The sequence below is a fragment of the Nipponia nippon genome, unplaced genomic scaffold (assembly GCF_047370975.1).
Source record: "Nipponia nippon isolate SJK-2023a ecotype South Korea unplaced genomic scaffold, ASM4737097v1 scaffold_1, whole genome shotgun sequence".
Taxonomy (NCBI): Eukaryota; Metazoa; Chordata; class Aves; order Pelecaniformes; family Threskiornithidae; genus Nipponia; species Nipponia nippon.
This window is the reverse complement of record NW_028262290.1, coordinates 147,529,625-147,543,002: the sequence shown is the minus strand read 5'-3', so window position 1 is coordinate 147,543,002 and position 13,378 is coordinate 147,529,625.

Sequence of the window (13,378 nt, the reverse complement as noted above, 5' to 3'; positions counted from 1 at the left end):
CTCTTGTTCTTTTGTTCTCCTCTTCTTCTGTTGGAGCAGTTCTACCTTGTATAAGTGAAATATTCATCAGGTCAGAGTGGCTCTGTAGCCCAATTGCTACAGTGTTCACCTGAGATGTAGGAGCCAAGGCTCAAGTCTCTATTTCAATTACTAATTAACTATTTATATAAAATGGAATGACTACAACAGGAGAGAACAAGAGACCCTTCCCTCAGTAGCCATTAGATCAGATGACGGGGCAGTCACAAGAGAGGTGTGACTCCAACACAGGTGTCGGTCAGCAGTGGGCAAAGTGCAGATTTGGACTTTAGTTTCCTACGTCACAGAGCTGTGACTACTAGGCTTTTGGCTTCTTGGGAGAAGGCCAGGTGGTTTTGGTCAGACATTTCATTCTTGTCCAAAGTGGTACAAATATTCCTGCACGGAAATTTTCCTTTTTTTGACTAATAAATATTTCATGGCAAAACAGTAGCTTCAGAAAATCCCCACTCAGCCCTATAAATAACACTCCAAGTCATGAGGACTTCTGAGCCTCTTCTCTTTACTCAAGGACGACTTTCTTTCTGGGCCTATCTGGTAGGTTGAGGTACGAAAACTTAGGTACAAAAGAATGATGGTGGTTACATACAAGCAGCTGCATTTCAGCATAATCATGCAAATTGGGTTGGGAGTGATCCCCTAAAAATTCTGTCCTGATACAGACTATTCTATAGATTGACAATATGAAACAAAATACCAAGTAAACTTTAAGTTTACCAAAATACTGTGAGTTTTGGGGGTTTTTCCCCCTTGAAAAAAACACTCTAGATAACAACTCTAGTTGCCAGTCTAGATAGGTGCATGATCATCCACTGAAGTATAAAAATGAAGTGCATATTTTCAAAGTGATAAAATGAAAGCATTGGAAACAGAAGTAATTAAAAAGACAGCCAGTACACTTCCTGTAAGGAAATTAATTTTGCTTGGTTGTAGCATTGACCTGTCCTTATTGTTCCCTGTAATAGGAACCGAATGCCAGATGCCTGATAGCATTGCTGTTTCTAGGTTGCCTCATCAGAAACAAATCTTTCCCCCTGTGTTTTTTTTAAGCAGGCTGATCATTGCTTCATAGCCCGAGCTGACAGTTTCCAGTGGCTCTGTTATAGCTTATGTACAGATAGGGGCTTTGGGAGGGCTTCATCTCCCCTAACCCTGGAGGGCAACAGCAAGAGGTCTCTGTCAGAGCAAGTCATCTTAACCTCCCCTGATAGTTGGCTGAGAGGAAACAGACACTCGCAGGGCATGGTCCACCTCTCCTGCTCTAGGACGTGATGACTGGATCTTCAGTGCTTAGAAAGGAGTCCAGATGACTAGTTCAGATGAAGATGACAACTATTCTGAGTTGAAAAAAAACCTCTTCTGGGATGAAAGTCTCCCTGTTCTTTGCTATCCTACAGATTTTAGGAACAATGTGCTTCTAAGCACAAAAGTGAAGCTTTTACAGAATTACGATCTCCCAAATTAAAAAGAAAAAAAGAGAGACAAAGACAGAAAGAAAGAAGAGCTTGAGGCAAGTGCTGAAGAGATATCATTTCTTTGAATTATTAAAAGTAACTGGATTTCTTTAAAAGATTATAATAGTGATATATTTAGCTTCCAACACTTCCCAAGGAAAAAAAGAAAATAGGTATATCTGAATAAACATAGTCAAAAGCACAGATGTAACAACTTGTAATGCCAATGTTAGCCATGCTATAACAAGAGAAAGAATAAGTGACAGCAATTCATTGCAGTGACATGTTTTAATTTTGCAGATGAAGACATCCTTAAAATGATACTTGCAGAGTAAGTACTATATGAACTCATAACATTAATAGAAAATATAATTGAAATTGTATATTTCAGCATATGAAATATGAAGTATGATGTGCTTCCCTGAGCATTTATTTTCTATATCCAACAAAAGGTAATAATGCAGAATAATTGGCATCATTTTCTGAATATAATGGGAAATTCTGAAATTGCATCAAAAGTTCCTGAAATGATAGCTTCAGTAATTGGTTTGACAATTCAAAGAAAAAAGTTAAACCTTTTTTGGTATTTTTCTTTGGTACTATTTTGTAATAGTTGTCTTTTCCATTTCAACCAATCTCTTGGAAATGGCAATTCACTTAATTCATCCAATCTCAAGAAAGCACAATTTAATCTGGGAGCAGAGAAACCATTGAGTTTTATTGTAAGCTATTAAAAAATGCCCGTGGTGTGAAGAACAAGATACCCCCATTCTGTAAGAAGTGAATGGTGAGCCCAGGTGCACAAATTCTACAATGATTTGATAGGAATTTTCCTTTATAATTTTTGCTTTTGTGATATCAATTACCCAGTCAAGATTTAAACAGAACACAAAATTATTTAGAATCTTTGAACTTCCATAGCAATTTGTAACATAACTGTAAGTGCTTCAGATGTTTGAATTTGATCTCAGCTATCATCAGCTGATTATTCAAGTTCATTAGTTAGTAAAATTACAGAAATATCACTGAAGTTACCTTATAAATGTCAAGCTGAATGTCAGCTGACAGCTGAAATGGTGACATTACTAAAACGCTTCATCTGAGGGTACTTTTTGTCACAATAAAAATGTTTTCTGTCCACTGAGATGGCTGTGACTCAATGGTACCTAATTTTACATGTACAGAAGAAGAGGAAGGATGGCTTCTGCTTTCAAAGGCTGCAGAGGAAACAGTTTTATGAATCTCAGTATGAAGATCTTATGTAGAACCTCTTCAACATTTGAAGTCGAACACTTAAAAATAATTACTTCATATGTAACTTAATATTATGTTTGTGACTTTTGATGAAATGAGATCAATATGTTTATGTTCCAAACTCAGTGCTTCTTTTTATATATTTGTACAACCCCTAATTTAGGGATGAAGGGGTTAATTCCACCCTAATTACCTAATTGTCTCCCCACACTGAAACAAGCAGAGCAGCAGTGCTGCACTTGACTGTAAAGTGCTGGAGTTTTTGATTCTGCTGGCACATTGGAAGGCTTTTGGACCATTGTGCAAATTATAGTATAATGCAATACTCTCTAGAAGAAATAATTATACCCAGCCTCTGTAAGCCAGGAATCGCACACAAAAAACTTGGGCCTTTTAATTTGGTCACGTATAATGTATGAAACGCAGTTCTTCCGAAGCTAATGGAACCAGAGGGAGCATTATGATTATGACTCTCTTAATATATTTTTTGGTTTAAAAACTGGGGTCAGACTTGAACAGAACAAAAGGATGAAGTATGATTTAAGTGCTAGACGCTGGCATACAGGATAATATGAAGTGAAAACCACAGTTAGCATACGAATAACTCCTCAGTGCCATTGCGTGTCTGAATACCTGCTCCATAAGCTGCTGTTTCAATAGCAATGTATACATTGCTGGTATGGCAGGTAACACTGAATCATTCCCTGTTTTTTTGTAAAACTTTCAGAAAGGGCAAAGCACAGTATTATTGTGTGTGTGGTGGGGGAGGGGGTCTTTGTGGTTCTCTTTACCATTTCTTTAAAATAAGATATGAAAAAGCTACTTTGTTTTGTTGTGGCTAAGGGGGATTCCAATTAGTTGCGTACCAGTACGGTTCTTGGGTTTTTTGAGTATCTTTTGACATCTTTGTAGCCAGCACTGTAGCAGGTTCCTATATTGCAAGAGGTGGAGGATATATTCTAATTCATTTAGTAATATTGAGTTGTACCTTATTTAGCCATTAGCACTTTTTGAATTTAATAGCAATATGTGGAGAATGAGGCATCCCAGTTTGGCCCTTTGCAAGGAAGGGGTGCATTCAAGCCTCTGAAAGTGCAAAAAAAGCAGCAATGTTTCAAAGAGTACAAACAGGACATGAAGGCAACGTGACACTCTGGCCTCTGAAACTAAAACTGCGGTATTATCGTGCCATGCGTGATATATGCAAGATGCCAGTAATCCCAAAAGGCAGCTGAAATTTCCACACAGTAAGAACATTTTTATGATATGTGATTCTCAAAATCAGTGAAATTACAGTGAAATATGTCTAAATTTCAATTCCTAAGACAAAAGAGGGGAAGAAACAGAACTCTGCACTTCACAGGAGGGGCAGTCTCAGGCAAATTTCAGGTTATTCCATTTCATTCTCACAGATGCTGAGCAATTAATCCATACCTTTAATCATAATATAATGAGAGAGATCAGGAGATAGTAGGGGATACAGTGTTCCTGGAGAAACAGAGGGTTCTTAAAACATTTGTTGATGCTCTCTGTGTATCCAGTGGCAATCAGAAAACCTCCACATTGAATACAGGTTTACTGAAAGGGAACCCACTCCTAAAGACGGCATTTTAGAGGCATAGTGCTGATGAGTTGGCTCCTGGCTACTGTAGCCAGAAGACACCTCAGAGCATGCCTGAGGCTGTGATTCCCAGATAAACTAACCCTGCCTGCCTCCTCTCCTCTCTCTTATGCTGGTGTTGGTGCTCATCTGATCCACAGCATACGACTTCATGGACTTAAACAAGCAGAAAAATCGTTGTTTTCTTGAACTGGATCACCCCAGGTTGAGACAGGCAGCAGTGGTAGCACAAGGGAGGGAAAGGGGAACAGGCAGGTAGGGGTGAAGAGTGCAGAGTTGCTAAATTGTGATGAAACTGCAGCATAAGTGAAAGTTAAGACAAAAGATTGGTGGTGACATATTTTATACTTGCAATTACAGAATCACAGAATGGTTGCGGTTGGAAGGGATCTCTGGAGGTCATCTGGTCCAACCCCTCTGCTCGAGCAGGGCCACCTAGAGCCAGTTGCCTGGGAACATGTCCAGAAGGCTGCTGAATATTTCCAAGGAGGCTTTTCTTCTGTAATTATGTCAAGAATAAAATTGTTATTTTCATATTAAGCTTTCTAGGGGTAAAGTCAACTCATGTGAAGTTGACAGATAGATAGTATGTTGCTTCCCTGAAAGGAAGGAGTATGGCCAAGTGGTCTTAAAAGAAATGCTTTGAATGCCTTCAAAAACAGTGCAGATTTGGGACTCACAGAAGCTGGATTTCCCCTCACATGGAAAAGTACTGACAACAGAGTACTCCAATTTCTCTTCAGGAAAACTGTTCCCAAGGATCTACATTTTAATCCAGACATCGATGCTCAGGAACCCTAAATCAAGTCCTTCTCTACCACCAGCAATTGTCCCTGTAGGTACAATTAGCCCTGCTGCGGGTTGAGCAGAAATTGAGCCCAAGGGGCTGACCTTGCAAAACAACATCCCTCCGAGTAGGTAGGGTAAGTGTTGGTGTTGGCATCCACAGAGGTCGATGAAGTGAGCCTCCTCTACAGAGAAGGGGAGTGCATCAGGGAGGTTTTTATTTAAACTGTCTTTAAAGGTTGTGTGTCATCCAGAGAGGCATGCAAAATGGATTGTCTGATTCCAGCCTGAAACGGGAAGACTTGACAGTTTTTAACAAGGTGATAGCAGACCAAGTCATAGATTATAAACTGTTTAAGATGGTTCTATTGAACAGTCATCCATCATACCTGAAATGCCTTGTCTGAAATTCAGAGAACTCAAAAAATTAATAATTTGAATAATGTAAATCATCTCATAAACTAGATGACTTTTTAGAAAGTGACTAAAAGGGTTGAGGATTAAAATGCATTAGTAAACCTAATTGGTGTGGATCAGGTCTGCAAGGCTTTTGACAATGATAGGAAGAAGCAGTTTGAAGTTAAGCTCACAAAAGTCAACAGTTAAGGCTTTTCTGTACATGAAAAATGGAGTCCTTCACTAAGCAAAGAGGACCAGGGTAGGGCAGTGACTATGGCCAGACCGCACCACGTGCCAGGATGAGGACCCTCCTGGCAGGCATAACGCAGCGCCTCTTGGCAGGAGGCAAACATGGAGAGAGCGAGCACGTGATACCAGATAAGCCCATATTGTCACCGTGGCACAGTTGGCAAAGGCTTGTGCCTTGTTTGCCAGAAGATACTGATTCATGTTCCTGACTGCCATTAACTTGTACGGCCAATTTATTCTAACCTCTCAATGTCTGTTTTCCCCATCTGCTGAAAATCAGTTAATTAACAAGTCAGCTATAATTTGTTCCATGCTTTAAAAAGCTAATATGATCTATAAATGTCAAATAATACTAGTAACTTCCTTTGGGATACTTTATAAAACTTTTCCTAAAATAACAGGTTCTGCCTAGGAAAGGACACATGTCCCAATAGCTAAAACTTCGAGTTTCTCTCAGCAAAACAAGGCCCAGCAGGCTAAATGTCCATTTTGGAAAGGGCCAAAATGTTGGACATGTCTCCCTATCAGGAAGCTGAGAATGCCCAAAATAGTCGTTTCTAGCCTTAGAGGTGGGAGGAGCAGGGTTTCATTTCATTCAGACATTAGGGCTGCCTGGGGCTTGCTCCCTCTTTTCCCTCTTCCCATTGCAGCAGTTTCCCATGGTGTGGTCGTCTGCTGTGCACTGAGGTCTGCCTGCGCCTGGCTCCATACGTTCCCAGTGCTCCCTTCCTTTTGGGCTATGGCCTTTCATTTAAATCATTCATTTTCATTTCCAAGGCAAAGATGTTTTTACCAAGGCCAGTGTAAGTAGATCCCAAGTCATCCAAGCAGTCTCGTGTTCTTTGGGCAAAATTCTCCTCAATTAGAGTTGTTCTCCTGAGTGAAAATCAAAAGAACCAGTCCTCAGGTGCCATTATTCACATTTTCTTCTCTCTAGGTACCAGCTTGAAGTAGTTTTACCATAGAATAGCTATTTTTCAGGTAGTTCTTTTTATCTGAATGTTTTTCAAGTGCACTTCTAGTCTGGTGGTAAATATATCATCAATGACACTTTCCTTCTCCTCAGTTCCCTCCTTTGTGTACATTTGGTGTGATGACTCTCTACTGAAGTGGTTAAAATATTGTTACAGTGCTTCACTACTACATGCAGCGCAGAGCTAATCTTTCTGAAAGGACCAGAACTCTTTACTGTGGTCCAACCCAGTCAGTTGACCAGGTTAAGTCAATGAGGGTATCATTCATGCTGCTGAACTTTTAGTACCGGAGATGATAACAAAAAAACAAAACAAAACAAAACAAAAAAATCCACAAATTGGAGGCTGAGTTCTGAGATTGATCGTTACTTGTAAACTTGAGAAATTTTACCTGGAAATCATGGAAAATATATCTGCATATTTATGGACAATTTTCAGGATGAGATTTTCAAAAACAAAATTTTCCACTCCTGTGGAAATCAGTTATGAAACTCTCCAGGACAGTGGTAGAGCTTTTAGAAACCGGAGTTTTAACTGGTTCAGCCATCAGACTTAATCCCCTTATGTTCATGTTATTTACATGGCTGTAAATTTTCACCTAGATCCTATATTCACCTTATATTTAATGTATCTATCCACTTTGTTAGACTGTTGCCTAAAATTGTTAAAGCATATTTCTTAAAACACTTAAACATGGGAATAATCTCAGAGCTGCAGTACAGAGAAATTACTTTCTCCTATAAATTGCTAACTGCTATTGTAATGATTTTTTTCTCTTTTCAGTTTTTAGTATTATTATATTAGTAATTACTATTTAAGTATCACTACTATTATTAACTAACAAGTGGTGCGGTAGTTGGAAGAACATTAAGAATTTCGTATATAATTTCCTTGTGTACCAGCTGGGATGCTCTAAAGCTGGACAGCAGGTACTGTCAGGGAACGGTGCCTTGGGGACGGTGTCTGTGATGCTCCTAAAATGTAATGAAGAGCTGAGCAGTGTGGCTCTCCGCGTATGGAAAAGAGGGGGTTGCATTTCCCTCTCCAGCTCGTTAGGGCTAACCACAGCACGGACCATTCCTTTATCATACCCTATGCTCTCTGACGTGCAAATACTATTTGCTTCATAGAAACCAAATTAATATACAAAAAATTACATGTATTTTTAAGTAGTTCCTCATGCAAAACATATTCAGACTTGGCTTTTTTCCTGCTTTTCCTTAGAGACTGTTAGAAGCAACAATATTTCAGACTTATTGAAATGCCTAGAGAAATATATCTTTCTCCTTGAGAGATTTGTTTCAAGCTAATACTACTTTCTGCCAGTGAACGTGACGAAGGACAGAGCCAAGAGGAATCTGGTAACTGATAGAAAATATCCCAGTAATGGATGAGAAAGCAAATTAATAAAATACTGACATGATAAGTCATACAAATTGTTTCTTTGCTCTGAGCGAAAGGGGAGACATGACTCGCTGTCTGACAGAGTAGGTCACTTTGATGACATACTTCATGAGACCTGCTGTCCCAGCAGAAGCTCTTTGATTTCATTTATAAGGTAATGCTTGTTTCAGATCTGTGTCATTCATGCTTTCTCTGCTATTCCTTTTTAAATATCTAATTTAATGCCTACACCTCCAAAGTAATTTTCTTGTCACAAAGAGCATGCAGAAGAGGAAAGAAAACACCTACTGCTTCCTTCCCTCCCTTTTCATTGTATTATTTACTTGTCTCTCCTTCATTTCCCTTTTTGTCAGCTCTTCCCTGCAACAGTCCTTCTTTCTGGCTGGTGTATTTGTGTATGTGTGTCTGCATAGTTGTGCAAGCAATAAATGACAAGGAATAATATTTACTTGGAATTTTTTTTTAATGGTATCTTCACACTATTCTTTGGTAGTCAGATAACAATCCTGAAAAGTAGATTCTGCCTGCCAGTTAGCAAAAAGAGCTGACGTGTTTCCCATGTGGAAGAATGGCTAAAGCCTCTCCTTTGCAATATGCAGCAGCCAAAATAATAGGGAAGAGGACACACAAATATCAGGTTACATGGCTACGTTTACTGGAGTTTTCTCTGCTTTGGAAATAGAAGAGACCTCACAATCTGCCACAGGTTTTCTTCCCTCCCCTGCTTTCCCAGCAGGAACCTGAACAGAAACCATGTGGTCTGCAAACTGGGAGCAGCAGGGAAATGGTTTCCTTCCCCATCACAAATATTTAAGAATGTCTGACTTTTATTTTTGTTTTGACAGTTTTCTGTCAGTAAATATTGGTTTTAATGAAAAGTAGGGTCTGCAACAGTAAGCGTGGTGTTGGTCCAGTGTCACCAATACTCTGCTTCTTGTATCCAGCACAGCCTTTAGGCCTCGGAGCCCTTCCCTACCATGGGGCAGAAGTTTAAGACATTTCTTAAGCCTGAGCTCAAATCAAAATAGAGTTGTTCGAGGAACTGAAAAAACACACTGGAACGCACGAATATTTCATTCGTAGACAGTCTTTATTGGTCCTTGCTTCAAAACAAAACAAAGCCTCTTGGCTTCCTCATTGTGTTCTTCAATGTAGGATGGGAACTCTGCCTTAATTTCTGCAGGACTGTGCAGTACCTAACATCAAAGAGCTGCCATTTTTATCAATATGAAAACTCCTGCAGCACTGCCCTTAGTCTGCAGTTTGCAAGCTTCTCAGCTGCCCTTTCTGCCTGCCTTGCAGAGGAAATGTGGCTGCAACTTCATCTGCAAATGTAGAAATAGTGACAGCGTAAGAAAGTCGAGAGCCAAATTAGCTGTGGTTTGTGCTATGTCTTCTTTTGCTTCCATTTTCTGCCACTCTAATCCTACCCACCTTGCACATGTAAAACTGTATACTTTAGAGAGAGCTTTGGGCATATATCAGTTGAATAAATCACCAAGCCTACTTTATATGTAATCACAAACAAGATGTTATCCTGGTATTAATCATTGTAGCTTCTTTGATTTTAAAAGAACTATGCCTTTTTATGTGAACAAAGGAACTAGCTGGGGTTGAGATGTGTTCTGTGCTTGGAAAAGGCATTCCTTTTTGCCTGCAGTAACTAGCAGGAATAACTCTATACCCTGCCTTCATCCGTGTTATGTCAATTGTATGTCCGCTCTCTGCTGGATTTTGCTCCATTTGAAAAAAGAAAAAAAGAAAACAGGTAAGAAAAGTAGTGAAAAACAATGTAGAATACACTAATAACCAATTACAAGCTATTATAAATTGCATACCTATATTGTGTCACTTTACGTTTAAAATAAAGCATGGCTCATGTTATTTGACCATATTTTTACCACCAACAAAAAATGGAAGTCTACCTTCATTTACTTGTCAAAACAATACCTGCAATGTAAATGGTGCTGGCCCTAGCCCTGGCCATATCTGCCTGCCCAAGTCCTCCACTACAGGTTGAATAATTTTTGGTAGTGATGTAACACAATCAGTTTGGAGCAAACAACTTGGCAGGCTCCTGCCTAGAATGGCTCTTTTTTCACTATGGGACCGCTGGCTTTCTCCAAAGCTGAATTCCTAGTAATTACCATGCTTCCCTAGTGAAACTGAGAGAACCTAAAGCCTGTTAGCTCTGATAAGAAACCTGGGAGATGTGCTGCTGAAGACTGCTATGAAGTTTCCTACGACACTGTATAATGATCAAAGCTTTGTCTGCACCCAGGTGATGTTGTTTGAATGACAGTAATAATCCCTGCTAATTAATCTCGTACCAGGACGCTGGTTACTGACACCAAGCCACATGTGCACACTGAGCGGCACCTTATCATCCCCATCACCGCCAGAAGTGCCACCTCCATTGCTAAACCTTACCAAGGAAGAAACCTTGGGCAAAGAGGTGCCTCCACGGCACCAGAATAGCTGCAGTTATTTTGTTTAACCTACTTTTTAAAACCAGAATAGGCAAAGCACTACAATCTCTTAGGGTAGAGGATGTCATACGTGTAAAACGGTGCTCTTATGGTGTAGCAGCTTCTCCTAAGAACAGGAAATAACCTGCCGCTGCTAGTAAAATTGTTTGGTACAAGCAGCTGCCGTCACCTCTCCACTTGTATAACCGTTTACATTAAAAGTGACACTGCTCATTTAATTACAAACCATTAACAAAAAAGAATTGTGTAGATCAGGCCTGATGCGCATGTATTTTCAAAGACGTACAAGAGGAAAGAGTTTTAGTGAACTGAACTCAACCATTACCCCTGCCTCACATAAAACAGTGGTGCTCTTGTGGCTTGCAGCTGCTTACCCATATCAAAGAGCAGTCCAATCTCAGGTTTGCATACACGTTACCACACACTGAAAAACCTTTCTCTTTATCCAGGTTGAGAGCATTTTATGCAGTTTCTTGGAGACATCGGTAGAATCTCTTTCAGCCTTGTGCCTAAGCAGCTCTTACACCGTTCTTCCTTCTGCTCGCATGAGAAATGAGTTGCATTTTCTTTGCAGTCCTTTGAGTTTTACATAGTAATTACAAAGTCATTAAGATGGACAAGTTTTCTTCATATCATTTGTTTTTTCTCCTTTCTTATTCTGGTGTTTAGCAAGCTGATTATTTGCATTTATTTTACATAAAATAATATTTTAAATGTCTATTGGCATCAGGAAAGTTTTTACTAATTAAAATAGATTTAAGGAAGTGACTTTGTCTAATTTCCATTTTCTTACAGAATATTTCTTGGAAAACACGTATTTGTTATGCAAATCAAAAGAATTTGAGACAAGATTGTTACCTAGGGTAAAAATTTCTCTAGCAGAACCATATCATAATTTACTGCAACCTAAATATTGCAAGTTTTTTACATTAGAATATAAAATTTCCTTAAAAGGAGAGACCTGGTCGATTCTAACCCTCTAATAGCATATTAGGGTCCCATTGTCATTTTTTTATTGATTGAAATAATAATATATCACAAACAAGCCATAAAGAAGAAAGAATGCGAGCTCACATCCATCTTGGAGAAGGACAAGAAGGAAAATCTGGGGCAGCAGAGGCCACTCAGCTGAACTGCGCTCCCCGGGAATGTTACGGACTGAATTCTCCTACAAGCTGTTTCCAAGCACAGGAAAGATAAGAAGGTGATTGGGAACAGCCAGCGCAGAATTATCAAGGGCAAATTATGCCTGAACGACCTGATTGTGTGATGAGATGACTTGCTCTGGGGTGAAGGGAGGAGCACTGAATATTGTTTACTTTGATTCTAGCAAGGCCTTTGATATGGTCTTCCATTATCTCCGTGCAGCCAAATTAGTGAGGTACGGACTCAGTGAGCGGATGATAACATGGGTAGAAAATCAGCTGGACCACTGTGCTCGAAGAGTTGTAATCAACAATACAAAGCAGAACTGGTGACTGGTTGTACAAGCGGCATCCCTCAAGGATTCATAGTGGGGATAATACTGTTTAATATCTTTATTTGTGACCCGGGTGGTGGGACGGAGTGCAGTCTCAGCGAGTTTGTAGGCAGTATGACATGGGAGGGAGCGGCTGTTATGCTGGGAGGACAGTGCTGCTGTTCAAGGGGATCTGGACAGACTGGAGAATGATCTGACAGAAACTCATGAAGTTGAACAAGGGCAAATGGGATCTGGGATCTCGCATCTGGGCCAGAATAAATGGGTTGTATTAGCGAAAGTGTAGCCACCTGTTTGGGGAAAGTGTTTATTCCCCTCTGTGAGGCTGTATCTCAAGTGCTGTGTCCGGTTTGGGGGTACCCGAGACAAGAAAGGCACTGACAGACTGGAGTGAGCCCAGTGGAGGGCCACCAGGATGGTTATGGGGCTGCATGACATGCTGTGTGAGAACAGGCTGAGAGGTCTGGCTTTGTTCAGCAGTGAGAAATGAAGGCAAAGGGAAGGTCTTACTGCTGCCTCCAGATACCTAACAGGAGAGAAGCATAGAGAAGACAGAACCAGGCTCTTCTCAGAGGTGCCCAGTGACAGGACGAGCAGCAACAGACACAAGTCGGAGCACGGGGAATTCTTATTAGACACATGGAAAAATGTTTCCCCTGTGCAGGTGGCCAAATACTGGAATCACAGAATATTTTGGGTCAGAAGGGACCTTTAAAGGTCATCTAGTCCATCCCCCCTGCAATGGGCAGGGACATCTACAACTCGATCAGGTTGCTCAGAGCCCTGCCCAGCCTGGCCTTGAATGTTGCCAGGGATGGGGCATCTACCACCTCTCTGGGCAACCCGTTCCAGTGGCTCACCACCGTCATCATGAAAAATTTCTTCCTTATATCTAGTCTGAATCTGCCCTCTTTTAGTTTAAAGCCATTACCCCTTGTCCTATCGCAACAGGCCCTGCTAAAAAGTCTGTCCCCATCTTTCTTATAACCGCCCTTCAAGTACTGAAGGGCCGCAATAAGGTCTCCCCGCAGCCTTCTCTTCTCCAGGCTGAACAGCCCCAAAAAGGGGAAAGTTGCAGGATTTCCTTCTTTGGAGATTTCAGAACTGGAATAGATGAAGTCTGGAGCAAACGGACGTGTGGTGAAATGCTGACCATGTGAATTGTTGAAATGTACATAGGGCCAGATGTTTTAAATGTTACTTCATTTAGATACCATATGGATACACGT